Source organism: Elephas maximus, chromosome 3 (assembly GCF_024166365.1).
Source record: "Elephas maximus indicus isolate mEleMax1 chromosome 3, mEleMax1 primary haplotype, whole genome shotgun sequence".
In the NCBI taxonomy this organism is placed as follows: domain Eukaryota; kingdom Metazoa; phylum Chordata; class Mammalia; order Proboscidea; family Elephantidae; genus Elephas; species Elephas maximus.
In genome coordinates, this window is record NC_064821.1 from 65,261,022 (window position 1) to 65,285,615 (window position 24,594).

The 24,594-nt window shown below is 45.8% G+C and overlaps 1 long non-coding RNA gene across 3 annotated transcripts; it reads left to right on the top strand.

Moving 5' to 3' along the window:
- Window positions 1–2,940: 2,940 nt before the first annotated feature.
- On the top strand, window positions 2,941–21,812 carry LOC126072726 (uncharacterized). Of its 3 annotated transcripts, XR_007516562.1 has the most exons (4): window positions 2,941–3,243; window positions 3,822–3,886; window positions 15,483–15,559; window positions 21,636–21,812. It is a non-coding gene; the product is annotated as an uncharacterized LOC126072726 (long non-coding RNA). The 3 variants fall into 3 exon arrangements; XR_007516563.1 differs by lacking the exon at window positions 3,822–3,886 and having other exon boundaries at window positions 15,468–15,559; XR_007516561.1 differs by lacking the exon at window positions 3,822–3,886.
- Window positions 21,813–24,594: the final 2,782 nt, after the last annotated feature.

The following is a 24,594-nucleotide window of genomic DNA, read 5'->3' on the forward strand; positions in this document are numbered from 1 at the left end:
CATGAAAAGAGAGAGTGGAGGGAGGGAGTGGGTTGTCTCATTGCGGGGAGAGCAACTGGGAGTATGTAGCAAGATGTATATGAGTTTTTGTGTGAGAGACTGACTTAATTTGTAAACCTTCACTTAAAGCACAATAAAAATTATATTTAAAAAAGGAGGAATAAAGGAACAAAGCCTAGGACAAACTGAAAGAGTAACAAAAAAAAACAAAACAGAAAAAAACAAAACAAAAGGTTAGCTATAATCCCAACTATATTAGGAATTATGTTACATGTGATGGACTAACCAACCCAATTAAAGTGAAAGAGTGTCAGGCTGGATAAAAAAAGTCAAAACTGTTTAAAACAGAGAAACTTTAAGGGCACAGAAATATTGGAATTCAAGAATGGAATAGAGTTAATTCATTGACAAGATAAACAAAAGAAAGCAGGTGTAATATACATCATACAAAGTAAGCTTTAAGGCAACAAGTATTACTAGAGATAAAGGACATTTTATAATGATAAAAGGTTTGTTTCCTAGGAAGATACAACAATCCTAATTTTCTATGCATCTAATAACCCAGTTTTAAATACATAAAGCAAAATTTGACCAAGCCAAAGAGAAACAGACAAATACCTAGTGACTGATAGAACAGCAAGAAAAAACAAAACTAACAAAGCAATAAGGGTATAGCAGATTTGAATAACACAATTAACCAATTTAACCTAATTGACATATAAAACCCCCCAAAAACCAAACCTGTTGCCCTTGAGTGGATTCTGACTCATAGTGACTCTATAGGACAGAGTAGAACTGCCTCATAAGGTTTCCAGGGAGTGACTGGTAGATTCTAACTGTCAACCTCTTGGTTAGCCACCAAGCTGTTAACCACTGTGCCACCAGGGCTCCATCAAGTTGACATATTTAGAGCTCTATATCCACTAGGCCCTGTTGGCACAATGGTTAAGTGCTCAGCTGCTGATTGAAAGGTTGGTGGTTCAAACTCACCCAGCGGCTCTGAGGGAGAAAGACCCAGTGATCTGCTCCAGGAAAGATTACAGCCTAGGAAACCTCATGGGGCAGTCCTACTCTGCCACTTGGGTCGCTATGAGTCGAAAGTTGATCCAACGGCATCTAATGACAACATAAACATATCCAACAACTGCAAAATGCCCATTGGACATGGAACTTTCAGCAAAGTAGATTGTGTGCTGGTCCATACAGCAAGTCTCAACAAGTTTCAAAGGACTGAAATCCTACTGTCTTAGGCTGGGCTCTCTAGAGAAGCAAAACCAGTAATGCATATAAATATATAGAGAGAGATTTAGTTCAAAGAAACAGCTCACGTGATTGTAGGGGCTGGAACATCCCAAGTCCTTGGATCAGAATAGATTCCTTTCCCAATTTACAGAGCTGCAGAGCTGGTGAACCCATGATGAGCAGGTCAAAGAGCAGGACTCCTGCTCACAGGCTATGACAGTTAAGGAATCCCCAAGGTCAGCAGGTAAGACCGCAAGGTTTCTCCTGAATCACTTACCTGCAGGGGCTGGTGAACCCAAGACAGGCAGGTTGGGGAGCAGGACTCTTGCTTGCAGGCTGTGAAGATCAGCGAATCCCAAGATAGACAAGTAAGCTGCTAGCTCAAGCCCCAAGAACCAGAGGTCAGACAAAAGACAGCTGCTGGATCCAGAACAAGCCAACAACATTTGCAAGGTGAGCAGGAAGGAAGTAGGGGGTGGAAGGTGGAGAGATGAAGGCTGGCGGGGGGGGGGGGGGGGGGGTTGAGGACAAGCCCCACCCCCGCCAGTACCACTCAGCAGATTCCATCATGGGGGTGATCACATATCAGATTTCAACAGGGGAGTGATCACAACATTATACAAATGCCATATCATGGGAATCATGGCCCAGCCAAGTTGACAAACAATCTTAACCATCACACATACAAAGTAATGTTCTCCGTCTGCTGTAGAATTGATCTTTCAAAAAAACCAAACCCATTGCTGTCAAGCTGATTCTGACTCATAGCAACCGTGTAGGACAGAGCAGAACTGCCCCATATGGTTTCCTAGGCTGTAAGTCTTCGAGGAAGTGGACTGCCACATCTTTCTCCCAAGGAGCAGTTGGTGGGTTCCAACTACTGACTTTTCAGTTAGCTGAGGGCTTAACTGCTGCACTGCCAGGGCTCTTCTGGAATTAAACTAGAAATCAATAATTGACAGATAGCAAGAAAATCCCCAGAATAAGGAAGCAGTTATTTACAGTAAGTGCAACAAGCCTACAACCTTTATAGGAATTTCAAAGTTTTAACAAACATGTTTATGTGCCATGAACTATGCTAAACACTTTACATATATTCACTTAGTCTCCCTAACAATCTTATGTGGTACAGACTGTTAGTATTCCATTTTACAAATAAGGAAATTGAGGCATAAGGAGGTTAAGAAACTTGCCCAAGGTCACACATCCAGTAAGTCGCAGAGCCAAAGTAGAATCCAGGGACTGTAACAATGTGCAGTGTGCCATGTGATCTTTAACATTGTTTCTGCCTTTCACTTTAGCACAGACTTGCTCCTTATCGCTGATGGTCAAGGTAATTGGGCTGCCAAGTAAGCAGAGCTCCAACTGAGGCAAATCTATTCATGGGTTTGTTTCTCTGGGGCAGAAAGTAGAGGATCTAGGCCCAGACAAGTCCCGCATCCCCCATATGGGTTTACCACCTTCTGCTGGAAAAGGCATTACCGGCGCCCTTGACCTTAAAGCCCTTGCACGCCTTCATCAGATGGGTGCGGTTCTAAAATGACCAGCAGGGGGCGCCAGTTCGCCTCCTTTGGGTTCACTTCTGCAAACAGGGCTGTGACAGCTGCAGTTTGGGGAGCTGTCAGCTCGGTTCAGCAGCGTTGTCTGCTTCCTTCCTCTTTATCAGATCTGTCAGGGCTGTTGCGTGTTGTCTTCACCTCCGGCCTCCTTCCCTCCTTCCTGTGTCGAACGGACGTTCTCTGACGCAGCCCCTAATCTACACCTCCGCGCCTCCTGCCTGGGCAGAAGCAGGGCCAGGTCCCCCTTTCCCGCCCCCACTCGTACCCTTTTGGCGGGCGGGATCCTGCTTTGAGGTCAGGTCGCCCAAGGGCTTTGGCTTCACTTCCATCCGACGATGCAGAGCCCAGCATGCGCTGGGCTCTTGCAGGTCTTTAGCACTTCTGCAAACCCTGGCGTTGAAAAAGGCAGCTGGAGGAAGCGCTTCGGAAGCAAAACTAACAGGTCTGGTGGCAGTTGGGTCGAGGGAGGGCAAGGTGCTCTGCTGCGGTTAGTGCCGAGGGACTCCTCCCGGCCCCTCCCCTCACCCCTCAGCCCCGGGGGTCGCAGAGGCCTCTGACGTCCATATGACTGAAGGGTATTTGTTGAAGGCCTACTGTGTGCCTGCCACTGTGCCAGGGGCTGGGATGTGGTGGTGAGGACATTGGGCAAGCTCCTAACTCTCCAGGAGCCCGCACAGGTAGACAACCACACACAAAGCAGGCCACCTTGAAAGACATCAAGTACCACCTGGAAGTAACACTGAAAAGTGGGTGGCCAAGGGTCAGGGCTGCTTCTGTAGGACAGACAGGGAAGGCCCCTGGGAAGAGGTGACCTCTGCCCTCAGACTTCAGCGATGACTTTTTCTCTAGGAAAACAGTCTACAATTCCAGAGGGAAACTTCCCCCCTCAGCCCCAGGACCAGCAGAAGATCCTCCCCCTTGAGAAGTGGCATCATGTAGGGAGAGCAGGCGTCAGGACATCTTTTGGGGTAAAAAGGGAAAGCCAGTGACACATTTCTGATCCCATTTCTTATAAAATAGGAGATGGATGTACCTCAATTTCTGCAAGTGTACCCTCTCTCTGATTTCCTCAGCCAAATTATAAGGTTAGTTTTCATGTTTCTAGCCTTAATCTTCTCAACAATCTCATGAGGTAGGTACTATTGTTATCTCCATTTAGATGAGGAAACTCAAGCACAGGGAGGCCAGACAGTTTGCTCAAGGTCACACAGGCCCTCTGGCTCCTGAATTGGAAGCCTTCATTTTCCCTCTGTTGGGAGGGGCTGAAGCGGGGGCCCAGGGAGGCTGATTCTCCACCCAGCAGTGGAGGAACCTGGAGCTCCCCACGTGGGCTTTTTTCTACTGGAACCTCAGAAGGCTCAGGGATGCACCACATCAAATGGGGGTGACAGATCCACCCATTGCCATTGAGTAGATTCTGACTCGTAGCCACCCTGTAGGACAGAGTAGAGCTGCTCCATAGAGCTTCCAAGGCTGCAGTCGTTACAGAGGCCGACTGCCACATCTTTCTCCCACAAGCGGTTGGTGGCGCTGGTGGGTTTGAACTGAAGACCATTAGGTTAGCAGCCAAGCGCTTAACCACTGAGCCATGAGGGGTCCTTGGTGGTGACAGAAGTGGAACTAAACAGTTCCAATACTAGGCATTGAGTGCGTTGTTACCCTATTTTATTGTGTAAATGAGGAGGGGTCCTGTTTGGTGAAAGGGGACTCTGGGAGGCCAGCGAGAGCAGAAGGCACCCCCTACTGTTCTTGGCTCAGAAACGGTGGCTCAGCCCCCTGCTGTCTGCAGAGCTCACAGTAAGCTGGATGAACCGAAATTTCCCAGCCACGGAAGGGGCAGGAGAAGAAAACCCAGATCTCACTCCACTCCCTTCCCTAATTGGGCACATTTATCCAAAGGATTTCATCTCATTCCGTTAATTAGTTTACTGCAGAGGAGTTGCTCCTAACCTCTATGTTGTTGTTGTTAGGTGCCATCAAGTCAGTTCTGACTCACAGCAATCCTGTGCACAACAGAACGAAACACTGCCCAGTCCTGCGCCATCCTTACAATCGTTGTCATGCTTGAGCCCATTGTTGCAGCCACTGTGTCAGTCCATCTTGTTCAGGGTCTTCCTCATTTTCACTGACCCTCTACTTTACCAAGCATGATGTCCTTCTCCAGGGACTGATCCATCCTGACAACACGTCCAAAGTATGTAAGATGCAGCCGTGCCATCCTGCTTCTAGGGAGCATTCTGGTTGTACTTGTTCCAAGACAGATTTGTTCGTTCTTTTGTCAGTCCATGGTATGTATATTCAACATTCTTTGCCAACACCACAATTCAAAGGCATCAATTCTTCAGTCTTCCTTATTCATTGTCCAGGTTTCACATGCATATGATGCGATTGAAAATACCATGGCTTGGGTCAGGTGCACCTTAGTCTTCAGGGTGACGTCTTTGCTCTTCAACACTTTAAAGAGGTCCTTTGCAGCAGATTTGCCCAAAGCAATGCATCTTTTGATTTCTTGACTGCTGCTTCCATGGGTGTTGATTGTGGAACCAAGTAAAATGAAATCCTTGACAACTTCAATCTTTTCTCTGTTTGTCATGATATTGCTCATTGGTCCAGTTGTGAGGATTTTTGTTTTCTTTATGTTGAGGTGTAATCCATACTGAGGGCTGCAGTCTTTGATCTTCATCAGTAAGTGTTTCAAGTCGTCTTCACTCTCAGCAAGCAAGGTTGTGCCATCTGTATAACGAAGGTCGTTAATGAGTCTTCCTCCAATCCTGATGCCCCATTCTTATTCATAGAGTGCTTCTCAGATTATTTGCTCATCATACAGATTGAATAGGTATGGTGAAAGGATACAACCCTGACACACACCTTTCCTGACTTTAAACCACTCAGTATCCCCTTATTCTGTCCGGACAACTGCCTCTTGATCTATATATAGGTTCCTCACAAGCACAATTAAGTGGTCTGGAATTCCCATTCCTCACGATGTTATCCACAATTTGTTAGGATCTCTATAGATCTTCCCAAAATTCTGTGGTCCTTGGGAGAACCTTGAAGTTGCCTATTATAATTTAGTTTTTTTCTTGATCGGAGAAAAAGACCAAAATGTGAATAAAATGGAGCCCAAATCCCTGGCTCCTCTCTCCCAGGTGCACAGTGTTGATTTGATTATCAGTAGAGATTTTTGCTTTTTAAAAAGTTCCGCAGTGTCCTAAAGTTACTTTTCAACTTGATATTCCGAACTGACATTCACTGTCAGAGGCATTTTAGAGATCATGGTGACATCACGAGGGAAACAACCTGGCCCCCTTGTCTCACTGATGAAGGAACTAAGGGTGAGTGATTTGTCCAAGGCCCCATAGCTAGATAGTTGCAAAGCGGGGACTCCTAAAATAGTGCTCTCAGGACTAGAAGGTGGATTTGGCATAAATATGTGATGTCCACCAAGTAGGGGCAGAGTTGCCTCGAGAACCATGTGTTGATCCTGATGTCATGATTCTCCTTGGCTTTCAGGGAGTTCTCTGGATGAATTTAAGGACTTAAAGATTGTGTTTAATAAAGAATCTTTGGCATCCAGAGTCTTTATCTCATGTTGAAAAACAGATATACCATTGACTCTATAGGATACCCCTTCATTCAAGAATTCCACAGTTGAGTGCCTGCTGTGTATAAGGCACTGGCTAGAAGATGGGACTAAATGGAGACACGTGATTTCTGCCTTTTAGGAACTGCCAGAATGGCAATGGAGAAGGGACAGAAACACAAATAGCCAGGCTATAAAAGCAAAAGGTGAGAACCGATTCACAAGAATGCTACTCATTTGTTCCCTAGAATATTTATTAAGCCTACTCTGTGCCAGCTCTGGAAACCCTGGTGGTGTAGTGGTTAAGTGCTACGGCTGCTAACCAAAGGGTTGGCAGTTCGAATCTACCAGGTGCTCCTTGGAAACTGTGGGGCAGTCCTACTCTGTCCTATGGGGTTGCTATGAGTCAGGATCGACTCGGCGGCACTGGGTTTTGGTGGTTTGGTGCCAGCTCTGAAAGGGCATGATTGCTTTCCCCTGGGAAAATCAACAGGTTATCAAGACGGTATTCCTAAAAGGTTTTTTAACTGTTTAAATGATTATCAAAGTAATTCTGCTCATTGTAGAAATTCTGGAAAGTACAGAAACCCATACATAAATTTCCCCCAACTTTACCACTCGGAAGCAACCCATTTTGTGATGTGTTTTCCAGCCTATGGGCTAGTATTTTTTTTTTTTTCATTAAGAATTTTAGAGCTTACTTTCTTTTTATTACAAGCTTATTATATCATAAGTGTTTCCATGTTGTCTAGAACTCTTATATTGTGAGGCTATTTACTCAATCCTATCTGTATGTCATACTGTGGTGGGTTGCGTGTTGCTGTGATGCTGGAAGCTATGCCACTGGTATTTTGAATACCAGCAGAGTTACCTATGGCACACAGGTCTCAGTGGAGTTTCCAGACTAAGACTAGGAAGAAAGGCCTGGTGATCTAATTCTGAAAATTAACCAGTGAAAACCTTATGGGTCACAGCAGAATACTGTCTGATGTAGTGCTGGGAGATGAGCCCCCTAAGTTGGAAAACACTACACAATAGCCGCAACAGTAGACTCAAACATACCAATGATCATGAAAATGGTGCAGGACCAGGCAACGTTCTTTCTGTTATACAGAAGGTCACTAGGAGTTGGGACCGACCGAATGGCAACTAACAACAGCAGCGACAACATTTACCCAATGCGCTGAGTCACATGGACGTATTGTGAATTACATATACCCTTCCTCCCTGCTTGGAGGACGTTTAGGTTGTTTCCAGCTTTGCATTGTTACGCATTTACATTGCAGTGCACATCTCTGTACGTACATCTCCAGTCGTATTTCAACTTCTAGGTTTTGGAGACAATAATCAGACACGTGAACAAAAAGAATGGGCTAGTTTTCTTTTTTTTTTTTTTTTTAGTTAAGAAGACTGATAAATATCACTAAAGTATTTGCCATAGGTTTCTAAGGAAACGGGAAAAAACGTGGACAATAGGTAGGAACATTTTTCAGGCTTTTGATGAATATCAGCCAGGGGCTTGCCAGAACTATTTCACCAGTTCACAGCCCCACCCTGGTGCCTCAGCTAATGCCAACTTCCTGCGTTGCAGCTAGCAGGGAGCAGTACCCATTTCTTCACCGTGACTAATTTAATGTTATCTCATTGCTGTCTGCATTTCTTTGACCCTTAGAGAAAGTGAGCTTTTTCTTTTCCTCTCCCAAATGTTGATTGGTCATTTTATAGTTGCTTTTTATTGTTTCTGTCCTTTGCCCTTTTTTCCATGGCCATCTTTGTGTTTTTCTTATCGATTTTATGTGGCTTCTTTATAAATTAAGGACCCGAAGCGTCTATCTGTGGTATCGGCTGCAAACATTTTTCCAGTTGTTGTCTTTTAATTTTGCTTTTTTTAAAATCACACTGGAATTTTTTATTTTCATATAGCACCAATCAGTCAAACATTTCCTTTGTGGTTTCTTCCACAGCTTTGAAGCTTAGAAAGGCCTTCCCCATGTAAAGAGTAGTTGGCTGAGGGAGTTCCCAGGTGAGAGATACTATGGGGCCTTGGCCTGGAGGCTGGAGGTAACAGTGTTGGGTGTATGGAAGGGACAGGTAGGCGCCAAGGCTGAACTTGTCATTTGGGGTCTGATCAGGGACGCCTTTTAAGGCTGTGCTGTGGGCTTGTAGGAGTCCCTGGGTGGTGCTAACGGTTGTTGTTCTTGGCTGCTAACTGAAAGGTTGTAGGTTCAAGTCCAGAGGCACATTAGGAGAAAGGCCTGGCAGTCTAATCCCAAAAAATCAGCCGCGGACAACCCATGAAGCACATTTCTACTCTGATGCACATGGGTTTGCCAGGAGACAGGAGTGACTCCGCAGCCGCTGGTGGGGTTATAAGTAAAAAAACAAACAGACCAAATCAACCCAGTTGCTGCGGAGTCAATTCTAACTCTTGGCAACCCCACGTGTTTCAGAGTAGGTTTTTCAATGGCTGTGATCTTTTGGAAGTAGATTGCCAAGCTTTGCTTCTGAGGTGCCTCTGGGTGAATTTGAACCACCAACCGTAGTAGCTGAGAGCGCTAACCATTCGCACCACCAAGGGGGAGTTAATGAAGGTATTTGAGCAGGGGGATGGCAGATGTGAGAGGCTGCAAAACGGATTCTGTATCTTCAGGACGATACCTGAGTATTGGAATGTTGGATTCTTACCAAGAACAATGCGAAATCTATTCGGGGAAGCTATTATGGGAAATGCAAAGTTCATAGCTCAGTGAAACTTGAGAATTCTCTCTGTTTTCGTCTGAGTCTGCAGCTGCTTTGGGGATTGCAGGGTGATATTTCTGCCCTGGTTCTGTGCTATCAGCACCGGGAAGGATACTCCAGACCCACAAACTTCCCTTTGGCTTGACAGCAAGTTGATACTGCTCTGTTTGCCAGCCATGTCACGGACACCTTCTCTCTCTGCTTGGCATGGCTTCCCTCCAAGCCCGGCCGGACTGCGAACCTTGCAAATACGCCTCCAGTTTTTACCTTTCCTTAATGAAAACAGTAGTTGCACTAACCGATTTTGCTAGAGAAACCACACTTGAACAATTTGTAAAATCCCTAGGATGGAGTTCTTCTGGGTGGCCAAGTTTTTTGGCAAATAAAGACCTAACTCCTTGGAGGACTGTATTTTACTCTCTGGTTAGACACCTTTTAGAAATGTATATACCTCTCTGCCTGCCCTCTTCCCCTCCTTCTTTTTTTTTCATTCTCTTTGACAAGACAGTGTAATACATTATGAAATGAAATAGTTAAATATTGAAAAATTACCCAGAAACACAAACATTTCAGTTTTTTCCATCCTGCCTTCTGTGTGTGTGTGCATTGTATGGGGGCTGCAAATCACCTTAGGGGCTCTTTTGTGGTTCTGCCCTTTCTGGTGACCAGAGCTTGAGCAGTGTCTAGATCTTACACGGTGCAGTGAAACGACAATTTTAAATACTTTTTGTCAAAATAGAGTGTACCGGCAGTCTAATACGCCAATCATAAATATACACCTTCATGAATTTTCACAACCTGAACACACCCAGGGAACCAGCCCCCGATCAAGAAATAGAAGCTTATTAGCACCTTGAGTGGCCTCCTGACCTCTCCTAAAGCCTGATCTCTCCCCTCCACCCCAAAGGTAGCCGCTGCCTTAGCTTCTAACAGCAGATTCGTTTAGACTGTTTTCATGCGTTGCAGCAATAAAATCCTGAAGTTGGTCCTCTTTGGTATCCGGCTCCTTTTGTTCCACATTATGTTTGTGACATTCATCTGTGTTGAAGTATGTAGCAGTGATTTGTTCATGATCATGGGGTATGGTATTCCATCGTATGGGTATTATTTATCTATTACTGTGGAACAAATTGGAGCCCTGGTGGCACAGTGGTTCAGAGCTTGGCTGTTAATCAAAAGGTGGGCAGTTCGAATTTAACAGCAGCTCCTTGGAAACCCTATGGGGCAGTCCTACTCTGTTTTCTAGGGACATTATGAGTTGGAATCGACTTGATGGTAATGGGTTTTTTTGTTTGTTTGTGTTTGTTTTGGTGGAAATATTACCCCCAAACCTAGTGACTTAACACAATAACAACATGTATGATCTTTCACAGTTGTTGTGGGTCAGGAATTTTAGGAGCAGCTTAGCTGGGTGGTTCTGGTTCAGCATGTCTCATGAAGTTGTAGTTGAGAGATTGACTGGGACTGCAGTCATCTGAAGACCTGATTGGGGCTCGAAGATATCTACTTTTAAAATTGCTCACCAACATGGCTGTTGGCAGGAGGCCTCAGTTCCTCTCCACTTGAGCCTCTTCTTAGTGTGGCTTGAGTTTGTTCATGACATGGTGGCTTGTTTCCCCCAGAGTAAGTGATCAAGAGACCAAGGTGGAAGCTGCAACGTTTTTTATGACTTGTCCTTGGAAGCCACACATGGCCATGTCTGTAACATCCTATTGGTCACCAGACCTATTCAGTGTGGGAGGAGATTTCACAAGGGCATGGCTACCCAGAAGCGAGGATCATTGGGGGCCTCTAGGAGACGCAGTGAGCTCTGGTGGTGCAATGGTTAAATACTCGGCTGCTAACCAGAAGTTTGGTGGTTCGAACCTACCCAGTGGCTCTAGGGGAGAAAGACCTAGCAACTTGCCCCCGGAAAGATTACAGCCTAGAAAACCCTATGGGGCAGTTCTACTGTGTCACGTGGGGTCTCTATGAGCTGAAATTGACTCGATGGCACCTAACAACAACCACAGAAGGCTGGTACCGAGTATGGATAAACTACGGATTGTAAAAAGATCATTTCTTCTATAGTATCTTCCATCACATCATTGTATTATAAATTGTTTGCTATTACAGCTAGAGCTGACATGGATATCTACATGCCTGTAGCTTTCTATTTCTGCTGAAGTAGTTCAGAGCAATAAACTCCTGAGAATGGAATTCCTGAGTCAAAAGATCCCAGCTTGTTTACGGTTCTGGCACCACTGTCACCTTACTGCTTTTTAAAAGAACTGTGCTCATTTTCAGTGCTACTGGCAAACAAACAGTAGGCTGATTCCACTTCAGCTTTACTGCATTGGGCGTTAACGTCACCGGGCAAAACACTGTGCACGAGACATCAGAATGACCCTCTGTCATGAAGAAAACAACGACTGATAAACCTCAGCCACTGTTCCGGTTGCGATACAGCTATGCCTGCAGGGGCAGCTGCAACACGAAGATGCAGGGGTCCTTCTCTAAGTGGCCCCAGATGGTCAGTCCTCTGGACGTTTTTCGACCAAGCTGGTTTTGAAGTTGCATTTTCTGTCACCTCGTGGAGCGGCAGCCTGGTGGGGTGGAAAGAGTAGGGGCTTTGTAGCAAGAGAGTTTGGGGTTCAAATTTTAGCTCTACTGTGTACTAGCTGAGTGAACTTGGGCACGTTGCTTTCCTCAGCATCCCCATCTGTAAAATGGGATCATAACCTCAAATTCCTAGGGTGGTTTGAGGATTAAAGAGACAATGATGTAGCATTCCCGGCGCCCTGCTTGTTGCATAGTCGACACTCAACATGTCTTGTTTTTCTCCCTTCTTCTCCCATTTCCTCTTCTTGGGTCAATAAGTTTCACACATTTTACACCCACTTTCTGTGATAGGTCCTTGGTTCTCCTGAAGAAAAAAAGTACAGTAGTTTTTGTTTTTTTTTTCTCTAATTATAGCAGTGGTGCACATACACCATATAAAAATTTTGGAAACTGTGGGAAAGTACAAAGAAGGAAATAAAAATTACCCACAATTTCACACCCCAGATCTGGCACTGCTAACGTGTGGGTGTGTCTCCTCCTGGGTGTTGGGCCACTTCTTGTTCTCAAAATTCTAAGGTATGGGGCAGTGTGACAATCTGTCCAGGCCCCAAGGCTGTGCCCAGGGTCCCCAAGCCAGCCCACCTTTTACTGCATGTGTGGGAACTCTGAGGAGCAGGGGATCTCTGCCGGGACAGCAGGTAGACTCAGTCCTTACCACCTGCAGGGAGCAGGACCAGAATTTCCTGGGGGACAAGAATGTTCTTCAGTCTCCCCTTTCCCCTGCAAGGCCATGGCCTCTGGGATTGGCTGCCTTAAACTCATCTAGACTTTGGGCACTTCCTGTCTCTGAGCCTCAGTTTACTCATCTGTTAAGTGAGCAGCTGGCCTCTATTTCCAGGTCTAATGGGGCACGGGAGGTGTCTGTGAAATGCAAAGTGCTTTGTAACTTGGAGGGTCTTCTATACATGTATGGAGTCCCTGGGTGGTACAAATGGTTAAATGTGAACTGCTAACCACTCTTCTGAGCAGCTTTAATAGGTTACCCTGGGAGGAGCCCCCTTGCCCCCCCACACACATAGGAGGCAGAAGCCTGCCCAGTAGCATCCATCCCGGAGGAGAAGACAACAGTGCAGGGTAGGGAGAGGACAAAAGGAACCCTGGAGACCCTTTCTCACCATTTCCTTCTCTTTTTCTTTTTTTGTTTGTTTGATGGAAAATAACTCTTTATACATTTTTACATCAAATAGATTTTGGGCACCTCCTATGGACCAGGCAGTAGCCCACCTGCTGGGACATAGTGGTGAATAAACTAACATGTCACCGCCCTCATGGAACTTATATTCTGTTATGGGATAAAAACAATAAATAAATAACTATACAAAGTATGATATGTAGTGATAACCCATAATCACTATTCCGACTCATAGTGACCCCACGTGTTATAGAGTAGAACTGAGCTCTGTAGGGTTTTCTTGGCTGTAATCTTTTTTCAAAGTTTTATTTTGTTGTTGCTGTTGAGAATATACACAGCAAAACATACAACAATTCAACCACTTCTACATGTCCAATTCACTGACATTGATCACACTCAAGTTGTGCAAACTGGTCTCACCCTCTTTTCTGAGTTGCTCCTTCCCCATTAGCAAAAACTCACTGCCGCCTGAGGTTCCTAGCTAATCTTTTCAGTTGCTGTTGTCAATTTGATCCCATATTGTTGTTTTTAGATGCAGTTGAGTTGGTTCAAGCTCACAGCGATCCTAGGTACAACAGAACGAAACACTGCTGGGTCCTGTGCCATCCTCAAAATAGTTGTTATGTTTGAGCCCATTGTTGCAGCCACTGTGTCAGTCCATCTCACTGAGGGTTTTCTTCTCTTTTGCTGACCCTCTGCTTCACCCAGCATGATGCCCTTCTCCAGGAACTGGTCTCTGCTGATAGCATGTCCAAAGTACCTGAGACGAAGTCTTGTCGTCTTTGCTTCCAAGGAGCACTCTGACTGCCTTATTTCTTTCAAGGCAGATTTGTTTGTTTTTCTGGCAGTCCACAGTATATTCAATATTTTTCAACAACACTATAATTCAAAGGCATCAGTTCTTCTTCAGCTTTCCTTATCTATAAGATCCATATAGATAGTTCTTAAAAGAGCAAGGCGGACATTTTTTTTTTTTTACTGGTTAAGCTATACTATTGTTTGGTTTTAAAGAAGATTGCAGGGGGTATTTTTGTTTAAGTTTTAAAGATTCTCTCAGGGCAATAGTTTCAAAGGTTTACCCAGCCTTCATGGCTCCAGAAAGTCTGGAGTCCATGAGAATTTGAAATTCTGTTCCGATCTCACCATTTTCTTTTTTAAAAATTATTAGTATTAAAACATTGCTTTTATTGTAAAATGTTTCAAACATTTCATAGAGAAGAAGTGTAAGAATAATCCAACGAGTATCTGTACATCCACCACCTAAATGGAATAACTTGACACTTGGCCACATCGTCTTATCTATCCATATTATACACGTATAATGTCTGTACCATGGACTACCAGAAGAAGGAACAAATCTGTCTTGGAAGACATACAGCCAGAATGCTCCTGAGAATTGAGGATGGCGAGACTTCATCTCACATACTTTGGACATGTTATCAGGAGGGACCAGTCCCTGTAGAAGGAGATCATGTTTGGTAAAGAAGAGGGTCATCAAAAGAGAGGAAGACCCTCAATGAGATGGATTGACACAGTGGCTACAACAATGGTCTCAAACATAACAATGATTGTGAGGATGGTGTGGGACTGGGCAGTGTTTGTTCTGTTGTACATAGGGTCACTATGAGTCAGAATTGACAGCACTGAACAACAATAACAGCAAAGCTTCTAAGGGGCTGAATCAGGGCTCCATCATGGGAGGTTTGTTGGCTCCTGGGATTACACCTTGAGAATTGTGCCCCACAGGGCAATTTTTAGGGGGCTATTCCTAAAAAAAAAAAAAATTTTTTTTTTAGGAGCCTAATTCAGGCCCAGAGCACTGGAGAGTCTGTAGTAGGTTTGGGGTGGGGCCTAAGCAGTTGGATTTTAAACGAGCTCTTCCCACTCTGGGGCGATCCTGCTGTGTCCCCTCGTTTAAGAGCACATGGAAGTTCAGGGCCCAAGCCCTCTCTCAGCCACTGCCGGTGACTGTTTGCTGACCTGTGAGTCCCCAAGGGTAGAAGTCATGTCACCTTCATGTTTATATTCCACCCTTCTTGTCCTGGAGGTGCAAAAGGGGATCAGGGAGACACCAGGCATTCTGTGACTCGGGTCGCACAGGGCCCCAGTCTCATCACCGCTTTCCCTGTAGCATCAGACGCAGGGTGTGGTTGGCAGGGAAGAGGTGAGGTTGAATGTGGCCCCCACAGGCACCAAGCCATCCTGGCTACCCTGGTCACCCTAGGGAGCCTGGAGGCTGGGAATATGACTGCTCTGGGCTTCCCCAGAAAAAGGGGCAATGTTGCTGTCTCCCCTGTCTTGGCGATGACCATCAGCTTGGGTCTGGGACAGTCTGGTGGGGGTCCCCCAGGCTGGTGGCCAGTGCTGGGGGCTCCTACAGCCTTCCAGCCCTGACATCATCCCCGAGGGCCCATCCGTCAGACAATAGACAATTTACCACGTCTCTCCCAAGATGTTGGCTCACGGGGGTGCAGGCCTTCAGACGGCACACCCTTCTGACAGAGCCTGTTGTTCAAGTTGACAAATTCACTACAGAGGTTCCGCAGTTTGGGTAGATCTTTTAGGAGGGGTGGGGTGCGGCCTTGAATAATTCCAAATTTGCACTAACCAGTCTAGGATTTGCCAGGTTACCTGTTCTCCAGAACAAACACCTCTCTGGGGCCACATCAGAGCTCAGCGGCCTTTTCTCAATCATCAGATAAGGTAAGGCTTTTTTGTATTTGGAACTTGAAAAAAATCAGGCTGGGCTTGAAGATCAGGCAGGAGACCAAAAGGACACTTGAATTGTGAATCCCTTTTGTTTGTTCTGGGGGAGGGGCAATTAGTAGACCTTCTTGGCTGCTGCTGGGCTATAGAAGCTTCGATGCCAGCATCCTGAAGGAGAGGTTGCTCTGGGGGAGGGGCAATTAGTAGACCTTCTTGGCTGCTGCTGGGCTATAGAAGCTTCGATGCCAGCATCCTGAAGGAGAGGTTGCGGGAGGAAAAACCAGTTGCTGTGGGCTTGAACCACCAACCATTTGGTTAGTAGCCAATCGCTTAACCATTTGTGCCACTCCGGGACTCCTTAGGCAGGGGAAAGGGTGGCTGTGGGTGAAGGGAATGGCATTGGTGGGTATGGCTGGTAACTCAGACTGAGGCCATACATCTGTGGGGAGATGGGACTCCCCAGGTTCCCAGAGTCAGAGAGGAAACTGAGGCGTAGAGGGGCCAGTGTTGTGCCCAGGGTCACATGGTCAGGGGCAGAGCTTGTATGTACACCTGCAGTGGACATTGGGCATCTTTCCAGGCCTCGCTCTGTCCTGCTTCCTGGTGACAGACCTGCCCTCCCACCCCGAATGCTTGATCGGTGCCTGGACCGACCCCGCCCTAATGGGGTCCGGTTGTTCCTTGCCCTTATCCACTTTCAGGCTTCCTTCCTGACTGCCAGGGTGGCTGACCTATAGCGACTGCAGGCCCCACACCAGCGGTTACAGGTGCCCTGCCAGCTCCCTCACTGTGTCAGGGCTAGCCCTGTACAAACCCCTCATCCTCGGTCCCTCCTGACTGTCCCGCTTTTCTGGCAGACGTCGACTGACTGGACGCTCTGCTCCCTGGGCTCATGCTCTCTGGCTCTCTCTGACCACCCCTTCTTCCTCGTTCAGTCATTTCTTCCCCCTCACGCCCTCAGTACAGGCCCTCCCAAGGTTCCTACTAGTGATAATAGCAATGACATTAAAAAGGGTAATACCTCCTGTTCACTGAGACTTTGAACCAAGCACTGTGCTAAGTGCTTTACAAGCATTACGACCCTCACACGACGCCACAGGTTTGGGGGAAGAAACCGTCTCCTGCTGCAGCCAAGGGGGGGAGGGGCTGGCATTTTTGGAAAACGTGGAGTTGTTAGGTCTTTTGGCGATTGGCCAAGATGTCCTCCTTAGAGGAAAAGAAATTAGAAAGTGTTATGTGCGAGTGTGTTGAATGAATGTGTGTGTGAGTGTGAATATGTGTGTGAGTGTGTCAGACCATCTTGTACCAGGCCTGACTCCTAAGCTTCACAGGAGTGGCCAGTGGGGGACAAGCAAGTGAGGCCCAGGTGCTCTCCACAAGTGACTGTGACCTCCAGGAACCCCAGGGCTCTCACTTGCCCCCGGCCCCTGACCATGGAAGGTGCTACACAGAGGGACCCCTCTTGGGATCGTTCCAGAGTTTGAGGTGTGCAGGTATGTTTTCTTCTCTCAGAACAGCTCTGTGTGCGCGCGCGTGCAAGCACTCAAGGTCCGAGCTTATCCCATTCCCCGCGTCTCCCCTGACCTCCATCCACTAGACTTTGTGGAGTCGTTCTCGTTAGCTGGCGTGATTCATTGTGTGAGGGGGGTTTAGTGCCGCTCATAAAACACCACTGGACGTGCTGTTTTCGTTTTTCCTCTTTCTCTCCCAGCCCCTCCGCTCTAGCCTGGGATTCTCCCCCGAGTTTGGCCAGATATATAAAATAAATACCTGCCGTGCGGGAGGAAATGACCTGCGGGTTTGGGGAGCCTTTTTAATGGGGGCTGAGAACTGTTGACAGTTCCACGTTTCCCCCGTTTTACCATTTCATGTTCTGAGACTTGCCTGCGAGCTGAGCAGCAGATCCCAGGGTGTTTCGGGGAGCCTGGGGTGGTGGGGGGCGCCTCACCACATATTTCAGTAAGGCGGCAGCTCCCCGCCTGGTTTCTCAGCCCAGTTTCTCATTTGGCTTTGCTCTGGGTTTATCTCTGTCCATGGATTTCTTTCTTTCTTTCTTTCTTTTTTTTTTTTTTAATGCTTTTTGATAAGAAAAAGAAATGCATGTTTGTCTCTAAAACTATAAAACCAGTTGCCGTCCAGCCAGTTCCAACTCACGGCAACCTCATGCGTGTCACAGTAGAATTGTTCTCCACAGGTTTTTTTGTTCTTTCCCTTTTTATTGTGCTTTAGGTGAAAGTTTACAGAGCAAATTCATTTCTCATTCAATAATTGATACACAAATTATTTCGTGACATTTGTTGCAATCCCCATGATATGTCAACTCTCTCCCCTTTTCCACACTGGGTTCCCCGTTTCCATTCGTTCCGTTTTCCTGTCCCGTCCTGCCTTCTCGTCTTTGCTTTTGGGCAGGCGTTGCCCACTTGGTCTGGTATACTTGATTGAACTAAGCTGCATGTTCCTCACGTGGGTTATTGTTTGTTTTATAGGCCTGTCTAATCTTTGGCTGGAGCTCTGGTGGTGGGTGGTTAACAAATCGGCTGCTAACAAAAAGGTTGGCAGTTTGAATCCACCAGCCACTCCTTGGAAACCCTATGGGGCAGTTCTACTCTGTCCTATACCTATAGGGTTGCTATGAGCTGGAATTGACTTGATGGCAATGGGTTAATCTTTGGCTAAAGGGCGAACTTTGAGTGACTTCACTTCTGAGTTCAAAGGGTGCCCTGGGGGTCATAGTTTGGGGTTCCTCCAGTCTCTGTCAGAACAGTAAGTCTGGTCTTTTTTTTGTGTGAATTTGAATTTTGTTCTATATTTTTCGCCAGCTCTGTCTGGGACCCTCTATTGTGATCCCTCATTGTGATCCCCGTCAGAGCGGTCAGTGGTGATAGCTGGACACCAACGAGTTCTTCTGGGCTCAGGCTGGTGGAGGCTGTGGTCCATGTGGTCCATTAGTCCTTTGGATTAATATTTCCCTGTGTCTTTGGTTTTCCTCATTCTCCTTTGCTCTGGATGGAATGGGACCAATAGTTGTATCTTAGACGGCTGCTCCCAAGGTTTTAAGACCCCAGGTGCCACTCCCCAAAGTTGAATGTAGAACATTTTCTTTATGAACTATGTTATGCCAATTGACCTGGATGTCTTCTGAGACCATGGTCCCTAGCCCTCAGCCCAGCAACTCAGTCCCTGACAGAGTCTGGATATGTCTATGAAGCTTCTATGACTTTGTCTTGGTTAAGTTGTGCTTACTTCCCCTATATTGTGCACTGTCTTTCCCTTCGCTAAAGTTACCACTTAACTACTGTCCAGTTAATGGTTTCCCCTCCCCATGCCTCCTCTCCCTCGTAACCATCAAAGACTCTTTCTTTCTGTGTAAACCTTTTTTTGAGTTTTCAGAATAGTGGTCTCATACAGTATTTGTTCTTTTGTGATTGACTTTTTTCACTCAGTATAACGCCCTCCAGATTGATCCGTGTTGTCAAATGTTTCACAGATTCATCATTGTTCTTTATCTTTGCATAGTATTCCACTGTGTGTATGTACCATAATTTGTTTATCCATTCATCTGTTGATGGGCGCTTAGGTGGTTTCCATGTTTTTGCTATTGTGAATAATGCTGCAGTGAACATGAGTGTGCATATGTCTATTCATGTGACAGCTCTTATTTCTCTAGGATATATTCCTACAAATGGGATTGCTCAATCATATGGTATTTCTATTTCTAGGTTTTTAAGGAAGTGCTGTACCATTTTCCATAGTGGTTATGCCATTTTACACTCCCACCAGTAGTGCATAAGAGTTCCAATCTCCCTGCAACCTCTCCAATGTTTGTTATTTTCTGTGTTTTTTTGATTAGTGCCAGTAATGTTGGGTTAAGATGGTATCTCATTGTAGTTTTGATTTGCATTTCTCTAATGGCTAGTGATGGTGATCATTTCCTCATGTGTCTGTTAGCTGCCTGAATGTCTTCGCTGTTGAAGTGTCCTTCATATCCCTTGCCCATTTTTTAATTGGATTGTCTTCATTGTTGAGGTGTTGCAGTGTTTTATAGATTTTAGAGACTAGGCCCTCATTGGATATGTCATAGCCAAAAAATTTTTCCTAGCCCATGGATTCTCTTTTTACTCTTTTGGTGAAGTCTTTTGATGAGCGTGTTTGATTTTTAGGAGCTCCCAGTTATCTAGTTTATCTTCTGATGTTCGTGCATTGTTAATTATGGCTTGTATTCTATTTATGCCATGTATTAGGGCTCTAACATTGTCCTTATTTTTTCCTCCAGGATCTTTATAGTCTTAGGTTTATGCTTAGGTCTTTGATCCATTTTGAATTAATTTTGTGTATGGTATTAGGTATGGATCCTGTTTCTTTTTTTTTACAGTTGGACATCCAGTTTTGCCAGCAAAATTTGTTGAAAGAGACTGCGTTTTCCTCGTTTAATGGACTTTGAGCCGTTGTCAAAGATCAGCTGACCATAGGTGGATGGGTTTACAACTGGGTTCTCAAGTCTGTTCCGTTGGTCTACGTGTCTGTCGTCGTACCAGTACCAAGCTGTTTTGACTACCGTGGCTGTATAGTAGGTTCTGAGACCAGGTAGTGTGAGGCCTCCTATTTTGTTCTTCTTTAGTAATGCTTTGCTTATATGGGGCCTCTTTCCTTTCCATAAAGTTAATGATCAGTTTTTCCATCTTGTTAAAGAATGCTGCAATTCCTATTTGATAAGAATTACATTACATCTGTAGATTGCTTTGGGTAGAATCGACACTTTCACGATGTTGACTCTTCCTATCCAGGAGCATGGTATGTTTTTCCATTCATGTAGGTCTTTTTTGGTTTCAGAAACCCTGGTGGCATAGCAGTTAAGGGTTCGGCTGCTAACCGAAAGTCAGCAATTCGAATCCACCAGGTGCTCCTTGGAAACCCTATGGGAGCAGTTCTACTGTGTCCTATAGGGTTGCTATAAGTCAGAATCAACTCGACGGCAATGGGTTTTTTTTGGTTTCTTCCAGTAGTGTTTTCTGGTTTTCTTTGTACAGGTCTTTTATGTCCCTGGTTAGATTTATTCCTATTTTATTTTTTTAGGGCTATTACAAATGGTAAAATATTTTCCTGATTTCCTTTTTGAGCTTTCTTTGTTGGCATGTAGGAATCCAACTGATTTTAGTATGTTGATTTTGTATCCTGCTACTCTGCTGAATCTTTCTATCAGATCCAGTAGTTTTCCTGTGGTATCTTTAGAGCTCTCTATGTATAGTTTCATATCATCTGCGAATAGGGTTAGTTTTACTTCTTCTTTACCAATTTGGTTGCCCTTTGTTTCCTTTTCTCGCCTTATTGTTGTAGGTAGCCTCCGCAGGTTTTCAGTGGCTGATTTTTCAGAAGTGATCGCCATGTCTTCATCCCGAGGCACCTCTGAGTAGACTCAAACCGCCAACCTTTTCGTTAGCAGCCAAGAGTGCTGTTTGCACCACTCAGGGACTCCTTAAATCTACAAACATAGAAATGAAGACCTTCCCTCCCCCTTTCTGTCCTAATGTCTCTCCCCACAGGAACAATGCAACCTGCACTGTGTTGGGAGCAACTATAGGTTTCTCACCTCTTTTTCTGAAGTATAAATTGCTTGAGGCCTCTGTTGGAATCATCTTTATCCCAGCATGACCCCTGGCTTATGGCTGACCCTTGGCAAATGTTGGATGAATGAATGGAAATGATGAAACTGTGTCCATTCAGTCTATCCCGAAGGGCAATTGAACCCAGGAAGACATGTCTCAGCCACCCTGGAGTTGGAAGATCTGTATTTGGGGTGTGGTCCTACCCCTTCATCCCTGCATGAATTTGGGCAGGTGTCATTTACATTTTGGAACTTCAGTTTTTCCATCTGCACAATGGGGATATTACCTGCCCAGCTTGTTTCTCAGAGCTGTGAAGGTCAAATTAGAAGGCAGAGGGAAAACATTCCATATAAGATAAAGCCTGGAGAAATCTCTGAGACAAAGCACTGTGTGGGAAATCAAGTTAGGACCAAGCAACACAGGATGGTGGTGTTCATTATTTTTCATGTCTCCCCCCTCTCTCTCTCCAGATGAGAAGACAAAGGCCTGGAAATTACTGTCCAAATCAACGCTGGCTGCCTCTGGGAGGGGTATACAGTTAGGGGGTGGGTGGCCAAGGAACTCTTAGCTTTATTTGCAATATTTTAACTTTTTATAACTATGATGTACTCATGTTTTACTTTTGTATTGAAATAAATTTTAATGTATATGTGTGTAAATAAAGTACAATTAATAGTAGTCTCCATTTACTGAACTCTTACTCAGTAACATGCTGTGAGGACTATGATTATGCCCATTTTACAGATGAGGAAACTGAGGCACAGAGAGGGGAAGTGACTGGCTCAGGGTCATGCAGCCAGTGAAAGCTAAAACAGAGTCTGAACTCAGGTATGGTTGACTTCACTGGGGGTTGTTGTTGTTATTGCTGTCAAGTGAGTTCTGACTCATGGCAGCCTTGTGTATAACAGAACGAAACCTTGCCTGGCCTTGTGCCATCTTGTTTGAGTCCATTGTTGTACTATTGTGTCAATCCATCTCATTGAGAGTTTCCCTCTTTTTCGCTGATCCCTGCTTTACCAAACGTGACTTCCTTTTCCAGCGATTGGCCTTTCCTGATGGCGTGTCAAAACAAAGCAAGCCAAAATCTCACCACCCTCTCTTCAAAGGAGCATTCTGGTTGTAAGTTTTCTAAGATAGCTTTGGTAATTCTTCTGGAATTCCATGGTATATTCAATATTCTTCGCCAACACCATAATGCAAAGGCATCAATTCTTCTTCAGCCTTCCTGACTCATAGTCCAACTTTCGCATGCATATGAGGTGATTGAAAAGACCCTGGCTTGGGTCAGGCTCACCTTAGTCATCAAACTGACACCTTGCTTTTTAAAACCTTAAAGAGGTCTTTTGCAGCAGATTTCTCCAATGCAGCTGAGGATTACTAGTCCCCAAATGGACATTGGCAACAGCGGATCCTGGGCAAGGCAGGAGAAGGCAGTCAGAGCAGCCTTGTGACACAAGGGGAGAGACAGCCCACAGCGTGGTTACCAGGAAGTGATGACATCATGTTGAGGAACAAAGGGTTTGGAGTCAGAAAGACCCTAGCAGTGCCACTTCTGGCTGTCTGACCTTGGGCAAGCTTCTTTGCCTCTCTGGGCCTCGGTTTCCTCATTTGCAAAAAGGAGGGAGAAACCACCTACCTTACAGGCTTGTGTGGATTGAGCATGTAATAGACATAAGAACACCTGGTAAACTGTGAAGTGCTGTTTATTTGTACCTGAAACTAGCGTTTATTATGCACCCCTTCACGAGGGGCTGGGGATAGAGCAGCAAACACAACAGACAGGATCCCGGTCCCCTGGATGTTGCTTTTGAGTGGCTGAAGCCAGTCAACCAGCAAACCAGTAAGATACTTCAGAGCGTGGTGAGTGCAACGAAGGCCATGACACAGGACGATGGGATGGTGCCAGCCTTGGAGGCTGCGGGGCTTGAGCCAGGGTGACCAGCACAGGCCTCTAGAGGAGGTGACCTCTGAACAGAGGCCAAATGGTGGGAGATCAGTGGAAGCTTGTGTGTTGCTATGTTGCTGAACAGGTTTCAGCAGAGCTTTCAACTAAAGTGGACTAGAAAGAAAGGCCTGGTGATCTACTTCTGAAAATCAGCCAGTGTAAACCCCTTGGACCACAATGGTCCAATCCGCAGCCAGTCACAGGATGGCACAGCACTGGGTGGTTCTCTTATGCATGGAGCTGCCATGAGTCACAAGTCGACTTGACAGCAGCTGACAACAACAACACATCACGTTAAATGCATTTCCTTGTTTGTCCCACCTGACTCGTTTTGGGTTAGGAGCTTGATGGGCACGACTCTACATATCTAGTACTAGCACCAAGCTCTAGAGAAGTTCACTCTTGTTGTTACGTGCCATCAAGTCGTCTCCAACTCATAGAGACCCTGTGCACAACAGAACAAACCTCTGCCCAGCCCTGTGCAATCCTCACAGCCGATGCTGTTTGAGCCCATTTTTGTAGTCACTGTGTCAGTCTATGTCTTTGAGGGTTTTCCTCTCTTTTGCTGACCCTCTACTGTACCAAGTATGATGTCCTTCTCCAGGGACTGATCCCTCCTGATAACAGGTCCAAAGTACTTGAGATAAAGTCTTGCCATCCTAGCTTCTAAAGAGCATTCTGGATGCGCTTGTTCCAAGACAGATTTATTTGTTCTTCTGGCAGTCCACGGGATATTCAATACTCTTCACCAACACCATAATTCAAAGGCGTCAATTCTTCTGTCACTCAGACATTCACTGAGGCACCTGCAACGTGCCAGACCTCCTAAGGGCTTTGTGTGCATTGCCTAGATTAATTTTCCCAACAACCCTGAGAAGTAGATACTATGATTCCCATTTGCCATCTGGAGGATCTGAGGTTCAGAGGTGGAGGGGGTGCCCAGTGCCATCCGCTGTGAGTGGCAGAGCTGGGACTTGAACTTAGCTTCTCTGGCTGAGTGAAGGTCATGCTTATTAACCACAGGAGCACAGAGCCTTGCTCAGCACATCCAGGCGGTGGGATGGGATTGCATGAGACGTCCTCACTGGGAACACTTTCAGTTCAGCTTCTGGAAGCCTGTCCAAGCCCCTCCGTCAGCCCCTTGCAGATGAGGAGGCTGTTCCCATGGCCGCTTCTCCATTCTGGAATGACCACAAAGCAGGCGGGGATAGCAGGTCTGACCACAAATAGACAGATGTTTCCACATGTGGAAGTTGAGTTTGAGTTTTGGTGCAGTTTTCGTGGTTCCCTTTTCACTCTTTTGGGTCATGGTCAAGTAGCTCTGAAGTGTCTCCATCTCTACTGCTCACTGTGTTTACCAGCACCACCACCAGTTGCCATGGAGTTGACTCCGACTCATGCCGACCCCGTGTGTATCAAGAGTAAAGTTGTGTCCCATTGGATTTTTAATGGCTGATTTTTTTGGAAGTAGGTGGCCAGGCTCC